At 38.1% G+C, this 16,750-nt stretch overlaps 1 long non-coding RNA gene across 1 annotated transcript in view; it reads right to left on the bottom strand.

The window, feature by feature from the left end:
* Positions 1-1,878: 1,878 nt before the first annotated feature.
* Positions 1,879-16,750, bottom strand: part of LOC137633597 (uncharacterized) — a 56,001-nt gene continuing 41,129 nt past the window's right edge. Inside the window, exon 2 of the long non-coding RNA XR_011042299.1 lies at positions 1,879-6,029. This is a non-coding gene — a long non-coding RNA (uncharacterized lncRNA). The remainder of the gene's footprint in view (positions 6,030-16,750) is intronic.

The raw sequence follows: 16,750 nt of genomic DNA, 5'->3' as shown, positions 1-16,750 counted from the left end.
CTGTACACTATAGTAAAAACTGGTACTTTCCAGTCTGGGATAGCTGTAATTCCTTTAAAGTTTGTCGAGGATACTGTAGTCATGAAAATAATAATAATGTTTTTAAAGACTCCTTGGTTTAGATGTCAGAAGTTTGCATTAAATTATCTGCTCCTAATGTCAATATTTTTATTTATTTTAACTCAAAGATTTTTTCTTTGCAGATCAGTTTGGGTGGTGCTGAACTGTGTCTTGTACTCTAGCATTCAAGATTTAAAGGCTGATCATGAATGGCAGAGGCATGGGACAGTGACGTACCTCTATCAGGACTACGCCCTAGACTGATTATATACTGTTCCTTCATCTTACACTTTCTTGGGTTAGAGTTCTCTTGTCTCAGGCACACTATTCTATTTGTTTCCTTTCCTCACTAGGCTATATTTCCCTGTTGGATCTCTGGGGCTTATAGCTTCCTACTTTTCCAACTAGGGTTGTAGCTTTAAGTGAAGTGCCCATCCTGCCGTTGGTTATGGAAATCCGATCGTCTTGGAAAGTTAATCAAATGGCTTTAAGGTCGCTCTTATTTAACTCGTAAATTGAATAACTCGATAACTTTATATCGACAGTAATGAAGAAACGCAAGACAGGTTTATCCCCTTTGGAAGAGACTACTGTGCAAGTTTAAATCCTATACACCACCTACTTCCATAGGGGTGGAAAGTACGTACTGTACCAGTCTTCGTGTGTCATTAGGGTATAAAGAAATATTCAGTAATTGTCATTATTACTGTTTTTTATCTTATTTTTATTTCTTTGGTAATACTTTCTATTACAACCGAGTATCAAAGAAGTTTTTAATGTTTCACACTCAACTGTCGGACCTGGCACTACCTTTGCTCCAGATTCCCTACTCATTTTTTCCTTTAAAGAAAAAAGTTACTGACAAGTGTAACTGAAGGGGTATTTCAAGAGACCGATCCCACAGCAACATCTACAGCGCTTGACTCGAGGATCACATTGCTAGATTCCTATTACCTCGACAACTGCGATTCTATGAATACACTGAGGAAAGAGACTACAGATTCTTTCAATGGAGACTTTTCCGTCTCCCCACTTTTGGGTTTTCATTTTCAGTGGCTCAAGGCAAGTTTTTTTTCAATGATTTTGTGGGAAATAATTTTCTTCCCACAATGAACATCAATGATTTGATTTAGATCAAATAATAAGTCACCTCTCTGGCGACATATTCCTCATAGATTTCTATAATGGACGGCTTTAATTATCGGGGCCCAAATTTAGTTGGTTTGACTTGATGCTTACAGTTGGCCCTCACAGGTTCAACCACTGCCAATACTGTCTGTGACATTGTTATGAAAATAAGTTTATTTCAGTTGGGTTAAAAGCAATTATTCCATCAGGACTAACAGTAAGACAACAGTCTACACTAAATGTAAATTTCCTGTAGAGGTTTAAACGTTGCTAATGAATGGCAGATGAAAGACAGTACAATGTCCTAGAGATTGAAAATGAATGCTGTATATATGATCAGCACTCAAGGACCTTCTCCGTAAGCTTGGACCAGGGAGTGCCGGGCAATGGCTGCTGATGATTCAGCAGGTAAACCTATAGGCTCCCCACAAACCCGCCATCCTTAGCTCACAATGATAGTAAGGTTGCACACGCTGCTACTATTGAGCTACTATAGATGGCTAGGCAGGGAGTAGGATTCCAACAGGCTACCAAAACATTATTGGTATAAAATACATAGTTTAAATATCCGGAGAATAAGGAACGCTTCAATTTGCTACACACATTAGGGTCGATCAACCAGATCGACTTTTTCGTCCGCTCAGAACAGACGGTAATTGATGGATACTGTTGGGTTGATTGAGACAAAAGTTTACGCTAGACTTCATTTTATTTCCATAAAAGATGAATAGAGGAGCACGCAGAATTAAGCTATATTTTTTTTCCCTCGAAACAGATAGAAGAATCTCACAGAACAGGTAGGATAAATTTACACTGAAAAGTTTGGTGAAATACACACTTAATTTAAAAGTAATTATAAGTATTTTTTGGACCTTACTGGATGGCTGGGAAACAATTCTGTGCAAGGCACTTTAACGGCTGTCTTAAACTTTTTTTATTTTGGTTTTGTTAGCTAGAACTGAAACCTATATCTGTATGGTATATATATATCATCGTATAATCATCACAACAAACATTACAAACAAGACCGCCAACGCATTTGTCTGCCTATCGCTAGCTATATGCCCTGCTGCGGTGTTTACACTAAAGCATTTCACGTCTACTCCTACAACCCGACACTGTCTTTTTTATTTCTATGACGTAACAGGAATAAAAATACCAAAGGAAAAAAGATAATGGGTTTGTTATTGAAAGTACATTTTATAATAAATATTTATTCTGCAAATTGTCTCCTATACACAACAGATGCAGATGTAATTCCTTAGCCTAAAATAAAAGATAATTTCCTCCGCTTCACGTCACCAACACGCGTATAGCGGCGTTCGATGGACGCCGCGTTAATTTCTCCGAGTTCTCACGGACCAAACTAATTTTGGCATGGACGTGGTGGCGACTTGAAGCGAGAGACGAATGGACAAAAGATTATTCTCCTTCTTGTGGACCGCACGGTCGGTTCGCGACGACAGCTCGCGAGAGACTGCCGCGACTGCTGACGCCACTCGGGGCAACAAGGTCTGACAAACTTCGAGGGAGAGATGGGAGAAGATAAAAACTCACAGAATGTCTCCGATATTTAATCCTTTATATGAATGCAAAATACAGATACCTTATAAAATGGATGGCTTCACGAGTTCTTTTTTATGTTTATTAAACTATGGACACAAGTAACAGTGTCTGGTCCTTAACTGAAATCTAATATTGTGAACATTCAAATTACTTCCTCGCAATAATACTGCTCGCTTCCCGGGGGGATCTTAGGCACATCTACATGTAACCAGATAGAATCTCTAACCAGCTCGCGTCAAAGATTAAAAAGTACTTTCTGTTGTGTCTGTGTGTGGTTTTTAGAGGTTGCAGACCTGACGGTACGTGAACACATACCTCTTTAGGAGGAAGGACCGCATTTTTGGTGGTTCCCCAAGGAACGGCTTATTGCACTGAGAGGGAAAACGGTCCGTTCTAAGCCACGTTTCCACAAGTACGGGGGGAGCTCTGGCGCTACGAACTTTCTTTTGGTACCTCACAACAACTGTGTATCCTCTCGGCTAAATGTGCCTAGGACACAGTTGAATGAGGAAAGATTTCGTACCTCGGAACAACTCTGTATCCTCTGCTGAATGCACTTCAAGGAGACCGATCGATCTTCGGGAAAGGGGGGGACCAGCCGGCAAAGATGCCGCTGTCCTCGTGCGCTCCCCGCGTGGCCGAATCTTGCCATATCTACCCGATAGTCAGTTGATGCATAGTTCATTGTTGTACGATCCCCCGGGGAGCGAGTAGCGTTTATCGTTATTAAATTTCTATATACCACTGGACATAAACTCTATACGAGGTAAAACTTCAAAAAACTAATTTATGCAGCATCAGGCAATAAGGGCCGCGTGCCTACACGAGAGAGAGAGTTAAGGCTCTGTCTTACATTAAGGGAAAAGCTTACTCCAAACTAAAAAAGATAAATGGTATATAACACTAACAAACTCTGGATGCTCTACTAATCTTAACAACGAAAAGGTTCCGCCGCGCGTCCCGAGGCGAAATCTGGCGCTCTCGCCTCGCGCGAAGCCGAACGGAGGATTGGAAACAAAACAGAACAGTATCGTTACAAGCGATAAAAAGAGAACGCTTTGGCAGATAACACCTTTTCAAACTGAATCATACATGGAATGTCTACTCAGCTAAAAAAAATATTGAAATGAAGTAAGGACAAAAGAATAGGTCAAAATCAAGGGCAAGAGACGACCATGGTAATTGAGAGCGACTAACATCCGCTAAATAAACAAAAATTTGACATTTAATGAAAACTTCCTTGTGCACTTTGGCCAGTTTCTGTAATATATATATGTATATATATATATATTTCTTCACATGCAGCCACCACTATAACGACAGGAGAGTCGTGTTGGGTAAATAAGTCAGGAAACGTACGAGCAAAAGGGGTGTGTGCATGTGTGTACCATTCTTCAAGTCTTTCATGACTTCGGGGTGAGGACGAGGAGGAGGAGGAGGAGGAGGAAGCTGTGGGAGGTGGGTGTGTTTAGGAGACAGAGGGAGATACAGGAAAGAGGGATTAAAGAGGAGGAGGAGTATTAAAGAGTATAGGAAGCGACGACACTTTGGGCAACCTTAAGAGGAGTCCAGACAAAGTGTCCTTACATGTCTTTCATCAGTGGTGACATCGACAAAAACCCTTGTACGTTGACAATGGCTTTTTCATCAGGTACAGACAACAAACAAATGGGCTCGTATCTCGGGCGTTGCTCAACTGCGGTTGGTTGCGGCAGTGCCTGCTTCCATTCCCTGTTTTTAAGTTTTAAAAAGCAAGATTAGAATCAATTACTTTCCGAGACGTCTGCGAACGGATGTCGGCTGCGACGGGGACGCCAAGCGCAGACAAGCAAGGATCGGGTACGTCCGCCCGAGCTAAAGCGAAGAAGGGCAGTATAGCCTCTATATAAAGAGTCGTACAACATCAAACAGTCAAGGTTGTATAGCACAGGAGTTTAAGGCAGGAAATATATCTATAACCCTCATCGAGAAAGCAACGGATTTTGATGAAAAAGTAGAGGGGGCTGTGTTTTGTGTCGGAGAGAGAGAGAGATAGAGAGAGAAATGGAGACAAAGAGACTAGGTGAAATTGAAGAGCTACTCTGACCAGAGAGAGAGAGAAAAGAGAGAAAGAGAATGACAACATTCAATTATTACTCCCTATAACACGAAACAAGCGATTATGACGGTAAAATTGTACAAAAATACATCGTAAGTGATTACTTTGGAACTAGTAGTTATTTAATTGATTACCTGAATACTTCATAGTTACTCAAAATGGACGATGATAACTTCTTCTGCATTTTCGTCTTCCTCTGGGACGAGGCCGAGACGAATTTCCCCTCCGAGACTAAATCCAAAAAACAAAAACAAAAAGGCCTTTTTTTTTCATCATCATATACAGCAAAAAAAAAAAAAGCCTTTTTCTTCTTCTTCTCTCTCTATATATATATTCTTATAATCCATAAAATTGTGATTGATGCAAACAAAAAAAGAAACAGACAAAATCATGCAAAAATCGTATAATCTGGGACACAGTTAATATATAAACTTAGAATACATGGCTTGCAGTAAAAAACTATACTGGTTATGTGGTAAATTCTTCTTTTTTTGATTTCACTTTGTTGAAAATACGTGGATGGAATTCTATGGAGTTCTAGTCCTCGCCTACGAACAAGGTCACAAAAAAAAAATTCTTCCATCGAACAGCAGAAATATGCTAACCCTAAAACACACTAAACCCTTTTTCTATTGGAACTCTACGCCATCGCCGAAATTTACCATCCGACCCTTCGGCCGACTCTATGCCTTCTTTTGTGCTGCCACTTTCACGTCCGAGGATCGCGGCGGTTCTCGGCGAGAAACCGCCGTCCTTCGTACTAACCGACGAACAAAGAAAAAAGAAAAATGGGGGCCTGGCTTTGGCTCCCGGCATTGCTAAAAGTCAATCAAAATAATGAGGGCTAATACATATTTCATTCAAATTGCATAAACACATATGCAATTATAATAACACCACCCTATCGTACAATTATCAGGACAAATAATTCTATTTCTTCCACTATCTTCTATAGTGGCTTACACTTCCTCTAATTGGCAAAAAAATTAATATATTGGGGTGGTTTTCTGCATATACATATATATATAAAATAAATGTGGATCCTTTCTCCATAAATCATGACAGCTTGGGGCTGGTTGGAGGAAATTGAGAATCAAATGATGGCTTCCTCTGTGGTAGTGGTCGTCGTCCTGATCTTCAGAACCTCAGTCCCTGGCGTCCGCCGAACTCGCGCACGCTGGAAGAGACGGGCAAAGATGAACAGCTGTTGGATGCAATCGTCAAGAGATCAGTTAGAATACAGGAGGAGACTTCAATTACGGCTATTACAATTTTGTGGTTAGAAATCAGTTAGAATATTCTGTCTGAATTATGCTTAACCCTTTTACCCCCAAAGGACGTACTGGTACGTTTCACAAAACTTATCCCTTTACCCCCCATGGATGTACCGGTACGTCCTTGCAAAAAAAATGCTATAAAAATTTTTTTTTTTCATATTTTTTATAATTGTTTGAGAAAATTCAGGCATTTTCCAAGAGAATGAGACTAACTTGACCTCTCTATGACAAAAATTAAGGCTGTAAGAGCAATTTAAAAAATATATACTGCAAAATGTGATGGGGAAAAAATAACCCCTTGGGGGTTAAGGGTTGGAAATTTCCAAAGAGCCTGGGGGTAAAAGGGTTAATAGAACTTTGTCATCAGAAATCAGTCAGATTATTATACAAGACTTACATTATATTTAATACAATTTTGTCATCAGATTATTATACGATTTTGTCAGAAATCAGTCAGAATATTGTACGAGTCATTATGCTTCGATAACCAGTTAGAATAAACATATCTTATCATGTTAAATACAATTTTGTTGTTAAAACAGTTACAATATTTTTCTAAATGTCAAATCTTGTTTAATAGAAATTCACCATCAATTTCCCGAGAATTTTATTATCAAATTGTGCTAGCCAGCTTCATAAAAAATAAAATAATTACATTGAACAATAAAAAATTTTCAACCTTTTGTGACAAAATAAATACCAATAACAATACAATTCATAATACAATAATAATAAAATATGATTACTATAATAGAAATATGCTTCTGATATATCACTGTGTATTCTAAGAAAGCATGAAAATCAAACACTTATTCTCTGGTTACGGTTCATTTTCCCTTTCCCTACACATACACGGAATAGTCTGGCCTACTCTTTACACATTCTCGTCTTTCCTCAAACACTTGAGAACAGCGAGATTACAATATTTCTTCTTCGCTCAAGAGGTTAACTACAGCAATGTAATTGTTCAATGGCTACTTTCCTCTTGGTAAGGGTAGAAGAGACTATACACTCAAGCTATTCTAGGAAGACACTACAAAATTAAACCATTGTTCTCTAGTCTTGGGTAATGCCATAGCCTATATACCACGGCCTTGGATTAGAGTTCTCTTGCTTGAGGGTACACTCGAGCAGACGATTCTATCTTATTTCCCTTCTTGTTATTTTGAAGTTTTTATAGTTTATATATAATTTATTTTAATGTTATTCTTAAACTTTTTGTAGTATATTTCCTTATTTCCTTTCCTCACCGAGATATTTACCCTGTTGGAACCCCTGGGCTTATAGCATCCTGCTTTTACAACTAGGGTTGTAGCTTAGCAAGTAATAATAATACCTATAAAAAAATGCAATCCATTTCTAGTTACAAACACATTCAACATTAAACACCCAAGTTGATGTAGCATAAAGTAATATATAATCAAATGCTTACAATAAAGAGGGCAACACATTTAACATTCTCAATAGGGTAAATTTAATAACAGAAGGAAGATGACATTTTCAATATGAAATGAGACTGTCGACATTTGTGGCTGGAAATTTATAGGCAAGCGAGCTAGGTTTAGCTAACCCTAGGTCAAGAATTTAACAGAATCTGACTCACAAACTACGCTATTACTGGCTAAGCTACAACCTTAGTTGGAAAAGCAAGATGCTATAAGCCCAAGGGCTCCAACAAGGAGAAATGTCCCAGCAGTGAGGAAGAGAAATAAACCAAGAGAATTAAGTAATGAACTATTAACATATTTAAAGAACAGTAACAACATTAAAACATCTTTCATATATAAACTAAAAAGACTTATGTCAGCCTGTTCAACATATAAACATTTGCTGCAAGTTTGAACATCAACAGCTGAAGTACCTGACCAGATATTTCCAATGTTTGTGGTACGGCCATTTTACATCACGATAATCTTAGGCCAAAAATTACTCAAAATCATAAAAGAACAAAGTAGTCGCACTTGGAAAAGCAGTGAACACAATCTCCTAAAAAAAAAAAACATGAAGTTAACCCTTTTACCCCCAAAGGACGTACTAGTACGTTTAAAAAAAAACCCATCCCTTTTTACCCCCATGGACGTACCGGTACGTCCTTGCAAAAAAAGGCTATAATTTTTTTTTTTTTTTTTTCATATTTTTGGTAATTTTTTTAGAAAATTCAGGCATTTTCTAAGAGAATGAGACCAACCTGACCTCTCTATGACAAAAATTAAGGCTGTTAGAGCATTTAAAAAAAAATATACTGCAAAATGTGCTGGGAAAAAATAACCCCCTGGGGGTTAAGGGTTGGAAATTTCCAAAGAGCCTGGGGGTAAAAGGGTTAATAGAAATGTTCATGAGTAAGGAAAAGTTATTTGCTCAAATTTCAATGGAAATCTACTAAAATTTATATACACATTAGAATCCAGGACTTCGGACAATCTTGAAAAGACCCCTTAGAACTACAGTACTTTAAATATCTAATAGATTATTATTATTATTACTATCCAAGCTACAACCCTAATTGGAAAAGCAAGATGCTATAAGCCCAGGGGCTCCAATAGGGAAAAATAGCCCAGTGAGGAAAGGAAATAAGGAAATAAATAACTGAAGAGAACAAATTAACAATAAATCATTCTAAAAAAAGTAATGTCAAAAGAGATATGTCATATATAAACTATAAAAAGACTCGTGTCCGCCTGGTCAACAAAAAAGCATTTGCTCCAACTTTGAACTTTTGAAGTTCTACGGATTCAACATGAATTCCCCTGGTTACAGCCTTCCTTTAAGTAATGCAAACATTGAAATTACAGGAGAATCCATAAAAAAAAGATAACTTTGGAAAGCAAACAGTTTTAAGTAAAAGGTTATCATTATTGAGCTAAAAAAGAAAGATAGAGGCAGGATCAAATAAGTTCAGAAGTACACATTAACCCTTTTACCCCCAAAGGACGTACTGGTACGTTTCACAAAAGCCATCCCTTTACCCCCATGGACGTACCGGTACGTCCTTGCAAAAAAAAAGGCTATAAAAATTATTTTCTTCATATTTTTGATAATTTTTTGAAAAAATTCAGGCATTTTCCAAGAGGATGAGACCAACCTGACCTCTCTATGACAAAAATTAAGGCTGTTAGAGCAATTTAAAAAAAAATATACTGCAAAATGTGCTGGGAAAAAAATAACCCACTGGGGGTTAAGGGTTGGAAATTTCCTAATAGCCTGGGGGTAAAAGGGTTAAGACAGAGAACCGAGTCACTCCAAGGTTTAGGAGAATGATCGTAAAAGATGAATGGCATCCTGACATAATCAGTCGATTGAAAATGGTCAAGAAAAACATGACCAGAAGGGAAACAAAACTTTGTAAACAATATTAAATTGATCTCAAGAATCAAATGACAATAAAATAATTCATTTTGACTTTTTCAACCAACAAGCGATCAATATTGAGGACATAAATGCAAGTAACATTTTAGTCCTTGGAAGCTGTTTGGGCCACAGACAACTAATTATATCATCATTATTACAAGCTAGGCTATAATCCCAAGGGCTCCAACAGGGAAAAATAGCCCAGTGTGGAAAGGAAATAAACAATGAAAATAAAATATTTTAAGAAGAGTCGTCTCCTCCTACAGCTATTGACGCAAAGGGCCTCGGTTAGATTTCACCAGTCGTCTCTATCTTCAAGTAGCAAGATTAAATTAGACGCTTCACACAAACTACAAAAACTTAAAGTGACAGTGAAATAAGATAGAACAGCATGCCAGAGTGTACCCTCAAACAAGAGAACTCTGATCCAAGACAGTCGAAGGTCATGGTACAGAGGTTATGGCACTAAAAGTTAGGATAGATGAAGTTCTCTCACCTTGCAAAGTTAATATTCCGGCTGTGCGCGACAAACAAACAATTATTTCAGGCCTTTAGATATATGGTACATATATATCATGCCTCCAAGTTAGAATTATCAACAAAATTCTCGTTTTCCAAAAGAAACAAAGCTAAAAATTTTGATTTATCTTAAAATCCTTCCTTTATCCTAATATGATTTGACTAATCGTGAAATTATTCTACGAGGCAAACGAAAAGTATGTGCATAGCTAAATTCCAGACCAATCTATATACGCTTAATAACTAATTTGCTTTGGAACAGTTTTCCAACGAGAATAAATTAAAGAAATGCTTATTGCTTCAAAACTATCAATGGATCTATTTATGTTGTTAATATTACAAAACACATTAACTTCAGATTAAAAGTACTATTCCATTTAGACCAATGATCTATCGAGCTAAAAATAAACAAAGTTAGCAATGGAAGGAAATATTACAGTATCCATTTTGGTAAGAGATGAATTCAGGACTTCCAAGAAAAATCAAACCTGTAGATATGGAAAAAGGATGCAGACCTGTAAGAAGGCCCTAGAAATCATGGAAAAAGAGTTCATACAAAGAATTCAAGTATTACAAATGATGAGAAAATGAAGATAGTGGACAAAGCCATCATACCAAGTCTTAACCCCATAAGAGGTTATAGAAACGTTTAAAACTACGGCAAAGTTTTGGTGGTCAATCTATTCTGAAGAAGTGTTTTAATTCTTTCATTCTACCTTGTCTGGTCTTCAGCTGCTGATTCTCATCTTAATTTCTTGGACAGGAATATACGGTCTATGAAATTTCTTATTCCCAATCTAGATATTAATTTTTGGCACCGTCGTTCAATTAGTTCATTTTGTATGTTGCCTAAGATTTTTTCATATTTTGGATCATCCTGTACATTCAGATCTTCCTGGACAGTTCCATCCTGTTCGCAATTCTAAGGCATGCAGTTAACTCTAATAGTCAGGCCTTCTCCATCATGAGGCTCAATACTACACAGTATTTTAGAAGTGTTATTCCAGCTGTTATCAGGCCTTCTCCATCATAAGTCTCAATACTACACAGTATTCTAGAAGTGTTATTCCAGCTGTTATCAGGCCTTCTCCATCATAAGTCTCAATACTACACAGTATTCTAGAAGTGTTATTCCAGCTGTTATCAGGCCTTCTGCATCATGAGTCTCAATACTACACAGTATTCTAGAAGTGTTATTCCAGCTGTTATCAGGCCTTCTGCATCATGAGTCACATTACTCGGGTAAAGAATTTTAGGAAAACAAATAAAGACTTCTGAGACCCAACATGTAGACAGTTATGAAATAACAAAATAAATAATAATTTCCGCTTTAAATTGACAGAACAGTACCCTACAAGTTATCAACACTACATCAAAGGATTTTAACTTCCCGTTAAACCTTTTTAACTTAATGTAATAAAAGAAAAACTAGGGTTGATACACACCCCAGTCTCGGTTCGCTCTCTGTTCAGTGTAGGTACTGGGGTGTTCACACTCTCGGTCCGATTAGTGTCTTGGCAAAATTATAAATATAAGTAAAAAGCATAATTGTATAGGATACTAGGAAATGTATTTATGCAATGAACATTAGCCTGTTACTGTACATAGATTTTTTTCTATAATGACCGGAGCGCCACTGTGAATGCTTCCACTTAAAATCATGTAATAATATCTGACTGGACCAATAGTGTGAATCAACCCATAGAGTTTAGCTTAACAATGTTCACATACTTTAACATATTACAAAATCTAAACTCCCAATGACTTACAATCACCACCACCTTCCGAGCATTACATAGGAGTCTATGAGCATCTTCTCGTTAATATTCCTGCTGTTATAGTCGTCCGGGAGGGGGGGGGGGGGAGAGGAAGCACATCCCACCCGGTCACGCACCGCCACCGCCAAGGACTCCTCCTCGTAGTCGTCATGCAGGTTAGAGGCGACTGCCGTAGGACCCTCTCAAGTCAAATGACACAGTTCCCTTGCAATACAAAATGACAGTTCACTCTCAATACAAAATGACACTTCACTCTCAAGTCAAAACCACAGTTCCCTCTCAAAACAAAATGACAGTTCACTCTCAAGTCAAATGACACATTCCCCTCTCAAGTCAAAATGACAGTTCCCTCTTAAAACAAAATGACAGTTCACTCTCAAGTCAAAATGACAGTTCCCTCTTAACACAAAATGACAGTTCACTTTCAAGTCAAAATGACAGTTCCCTCTTAACACAAAATGACAGTTCCCTCTCAAGTCAAAATGACAGTTCTCTCTTAAAACAAAATGACAGTTCCCCCTCAAGTCAAAATGACAGTTCCCTCTCAAGTCAAAATGACAGTTCCCTCTCAAGTCAAAATGACAGTTCCCCCTCAAGTCAAAATGACAGTTCCCTCTCAAGTCAAAATGACAGTTCCCTCTCAAGTCAAAATGACAGTTCCCTCTTAAAACAAAATGACAGTTCACTCTCAAGTCAAAATGGCACAGTTCCCTCTCAAGTCAAAATGACAGTTCCCTCTTAAAACAAAATGACAGTTCCCTCTCAAGTCAAAATGACAGTTCCCTCTTAAAACAAAATGACAGTTCACTCTCTAGTCAAAATGACAGTTCCCTCTTAAAACAAAATGACAGTTCACTCTCAAGTCAAAATGACAGTTCCCTCTTAACACAAAATGACAGTTCACTCTCAAGTCAAAATGACAGTTCCCTCTTAACACAAAATGACAGTTCCCTCTCAAGTCAAAATGACAGTTCTCTCTTAAAACAAAATGACAGTTCCCCCTCAAGCCAAAATGACAGTTCCCTCTTAAAACAAAATGACAGTTCACTCTCAAGTCAAAATGACAGTTCCCTCTTAAAACAAAATGACAGTTCACTCTCAAGTCAAAATAACAGTTCCCTCTTAAAACAAAATGACAGTTCACTCTCAAGTCAAATTGACAGTTCCCTCTTAAAACAAAATGACAGTTCACTCTCAAGTCAAATTGACAGTTCCCTCTTAAAACAAAATGACAGTTCACTCTCAAGTCAAAATGACAGTTCCCTCTTAAAACAAAATGACAGTTCACTCTCTAGTCAAAATGACAGTTCCCTCTTAAAACAAAATGACAGTTCACTCTCAAGTCAAAATGACAGTTCCCTCTTAACACAAAATGACAGTTCACTCTCAAGTCAAAATGACAGTTCCCTCTTAACACAAAATGACAGTTCCCTCTCAAGTCAAAATGACAGTTCTCTCTTAAAACAAAATGACAGTTCCCCCTCAAGCCAAAATGACAGTTCCCTCTTAAAACAAAATGACAGTTCACTCTCAAGTCAAAATGACAGTTCCCTCTTAAAACAAAATGACAGTTCACTCTCAAGTCAAAATGACAGTTCCCTCTTAAAACAAAATGACAGTTCACTCTCAAGTCAAATTGACAGTTCCCTCTTAAAACAAAATGACAGTTCACTCTCAAGTCAAATTGACAGTTCCCTCTTAAAACAAAATGACAGTTCACTCTCAAGTCAAAATGACAGTTCCCTCTTAACACAAAATGACAGTTCACTCTCAAGTCAAAATGACAGTTCCCTCTTAAAACAAAATGACAGTTCACTCTCAAGTCAAAATGACAGTTCCCTCTTAAAAGAAAATGACAGTTCACTCTCAGGTCAAAATGACAGTTCCCTCTTAACACAAAATGACAGTTCACTCTCAAGTCAAAATGACAGTTCCCTCTTAAAACAAAATGACAGTTCACTCTCAAGTCAAAATGACAGTTCCCTCTTAAAACAAAATGACAGTTCACTCTCAAGTCAAAATGACAGTTCCCTCTTAACACAAAATGACAGTTCACTCTCAAGTCAAAATGACAGTTCCCTCTTAACACAAAATGACAGTTCCCTCTCAAGTCAAAATGACAGTTCTCTCTTAAAACAAAATGACAGTTCCCCCTCAAGCCAAAATGACAGTTCCCTCTTAAAACAAAATGACAGTTCACTCTCAAGTCAAAATGACAGTTCCCTCTTAAAACAAAATGACAGTTCACTCTCAGGTCAAAATGACAGTTCCCTCTTAACACAAAATGACAGTTCCCTCTCAAGTCAAAATGACAGTTCCCTCTTAAAACAAAATGACAGTTCACTCTCAAGTCAAAATGACAGTTCCCTCTTAACACAAAATGACAGTTCCCTCTCAAGTCAAAATGACAGTTCCCTCACAATACAAAATGACAGTTCACTCTCAAGTCAAAATGACAAATCTCCCTCTCAAGTCAAAATGACAGTTCCCTCTAAAAACAAAATGACAGTTCCCTCTTAAAACAAAATGACAGTTCACTCTCAAGTCAAAATGACAGTTCCCTCTTAACACAAAATGACAGTTCCCTCTTAAAACAAAATGACAGTTCACTCTCAAGTCAAAATGACAGTTCCCTCTTAACACAAAATGACAGTTCCCTCTCAAGTCAAAATGACAGTTCCCTCTTAAAACAAAATGACAGTTCACTCTCAAGTCAAAATGACAGTTCCCTCTCAAGTCAAAATGACAGTTCCCTCTTAAAACAAATTGACAGTTCACTCTCAAGTCAAAATGACAGTTCCCTCTTAACACAAAATGACAGTTCCCTCTCAAGTCAAAATGACAGTTCCCTCACAATACAAAATGACAGTTCACTCTCAAGTCAAAATGACAAATCTCCCTCTCAAGTCAAAATGACAGTTCCCTCTAAAAACAAAATGACAGTTCCCTCTTAAAACTAAATGACAGTTCACTCTCAAGTCAAAATGACAGTTCCCTCTTAACACAAAATGACAGTTCCCTCTTAAAACAAAATGACAGTTCACTCTCAAGTCAAAATGACAGTTCCCTCTTAACACAAAATGACAGTTCCCTCTCAAGTCAAAATGACAGTTCCCTCTTAAAACAAAATGACAGTTCACTCTCAAGTCAAAATGACAGTTCCCTCTCAAGTCAAAATGACAGTTCCCTCTTAAAACAAATTGACAGTTCACTCTCAAGTCAAAATGACAGTTCCCTCTTAACACAAAATGACAGTTCCCTCTTAAATCAAAATGACAGTTCACTCTCAAGTCAAAATGACACAGTTCCCACTCAAGTCAAACTGACAGATTCCCCTCTCAAGTCAAAATGACAGTTCACTCTCAAAACAAAAGAACAGTTCACTCTCAAGTCAAAATGACAGTTCCCACTCAAGCCATAATGACAGTTCCCTCTTAAAACAAAATGACAGTTCACTCTCAAGTCAAAATGACACGGTTCCCTCTCAAGTCAAACTGACAGTTCCCTCTCAAAACAAAAGGACAGTTCCCTCTCTAGTCAAAATGACACAGTTCCCTCTCAATACAAAATGACAGTTCACTCTCAAGTCATATTGACACTTCCCTCTCAAGTCAAACTGACACATTCCCCTCTCAAGTCAAAACGACAGTTCCCTCTCAACACAAAAGGACAGTTCCCTCTCTAGTCAAAATGACACAGTTCCCTCTTAAAACAAAATGACAGTTCACTCTCAAAACAAAAGGACAGTTCCCTCTCTAGACAAAATGACACAGTTCCCTCTCAATACAAAATGACACTTCCCTCTCAAGTCAAAATGACAGTTCACTCTCAAGTCAAAATGACACAGTTCCCACTCAAGTCAAACTGACAGATTCCCCTTTCAAGTCAAAATGACAGTTCACTCTCAAAACAAAAGGACAGTTCACTCTCAAGTCAAAATGACACAGTTCCCTCTCAAGTCTAAATGACAGTTCACTCTCAAGTCAAAATGACACAGTTCCCTCTCAAGTCTAAATGACAGTTCACTCTCAAGCCAAAACGACAGTTCCCTCTTAAGTCAAAATGACACGGTTTCTTCTCAAGCCAAAATGACACAGTTCCCTCTCAAGCCAAAATGACACAGTTCCCTCTCAAGTCAAACGTCCACTTTACCTCTCTCGCCAATTTGAGTCTGTTGTTCAGTGCAAAATGAGAGTTAATCATCTTGTACCGTGAGACCGACCAAGGGCATATGGGGAAAAATATCTGCCTAACGAGGCCTTTTGTACTTGAGCCTTAAGCAAGTCACGGTGATAAGTGAGGTCAAGAGAGAGAGAGAGAGAGAGAGAGAGAGAGAGAGAGAGAGAGAGAGATACTATCATCATTACTATTAAACACAGGACGATAACCTCAAAATAACCTCAAAGTATAGAAATGAAAAGTTCTCTGAATCAACACAAGAAGAGCACTATTCTCTCACCTGGGCCATGCAGAAACGAAACCTGCAGTTTAATGGTTCTGTAGATGGGAAAATGGAAATTAATTCAGTTCTAACTCACACGAGCAAAGCTACGGGTCAGACTAGACTGTAGTTGACTAGTATAGTGGGGGAAGTCTCTCTCTCTCTCTCTCTCTCTCTCTCTCTCTTGGCAGAAGAAGACTTTTAAGCAGGACAGGAATAGACATAGGGATGGGGAGAGCTGGTGAGGATTACATGGGGTCTCTACACTACAAGAACAACAACAAGAAAGGGAAGAACAACAACAACAACAGAGATAGCCGTTTTCACTCCACTGCTGGACAAAGGCCTCAGGCAGAAGTCTCTCTCTCTCTCTTGGCAGAAGAAGACTTTTAAGCAGGACAGGAATAGACATAGGGATGGGGAGAGCTGGTGAGGATTACATGGGGTCTCTACACTACAAGAACAACAACAAGAACAAGAAGAACAACAACAACAACAGAGACAGCAGTTTTCACTCCACTGCTGGACAAAGGCC

This window comes from Palaemon carinicauda, chromosome 43 (assembly GCF_036898095.1).
Source record: "Palaemon carinicauda isolate YSFRI2023 chromosome 43, ASM3689809v2, whole genome shotgun sequence".
Classification (NCBI taxonomy): domain Eukaryota; kingdom Metazoa; phylum Arthropoda; class Malacostraca; order Decapoda; family Palaemonidae; genus Palaemon; species Palaemon carinicauda.
Note: the sequence above shows the minus strand (reverse complement) of the source record. Positions and strands in the feature narration are given on the sequence as shown.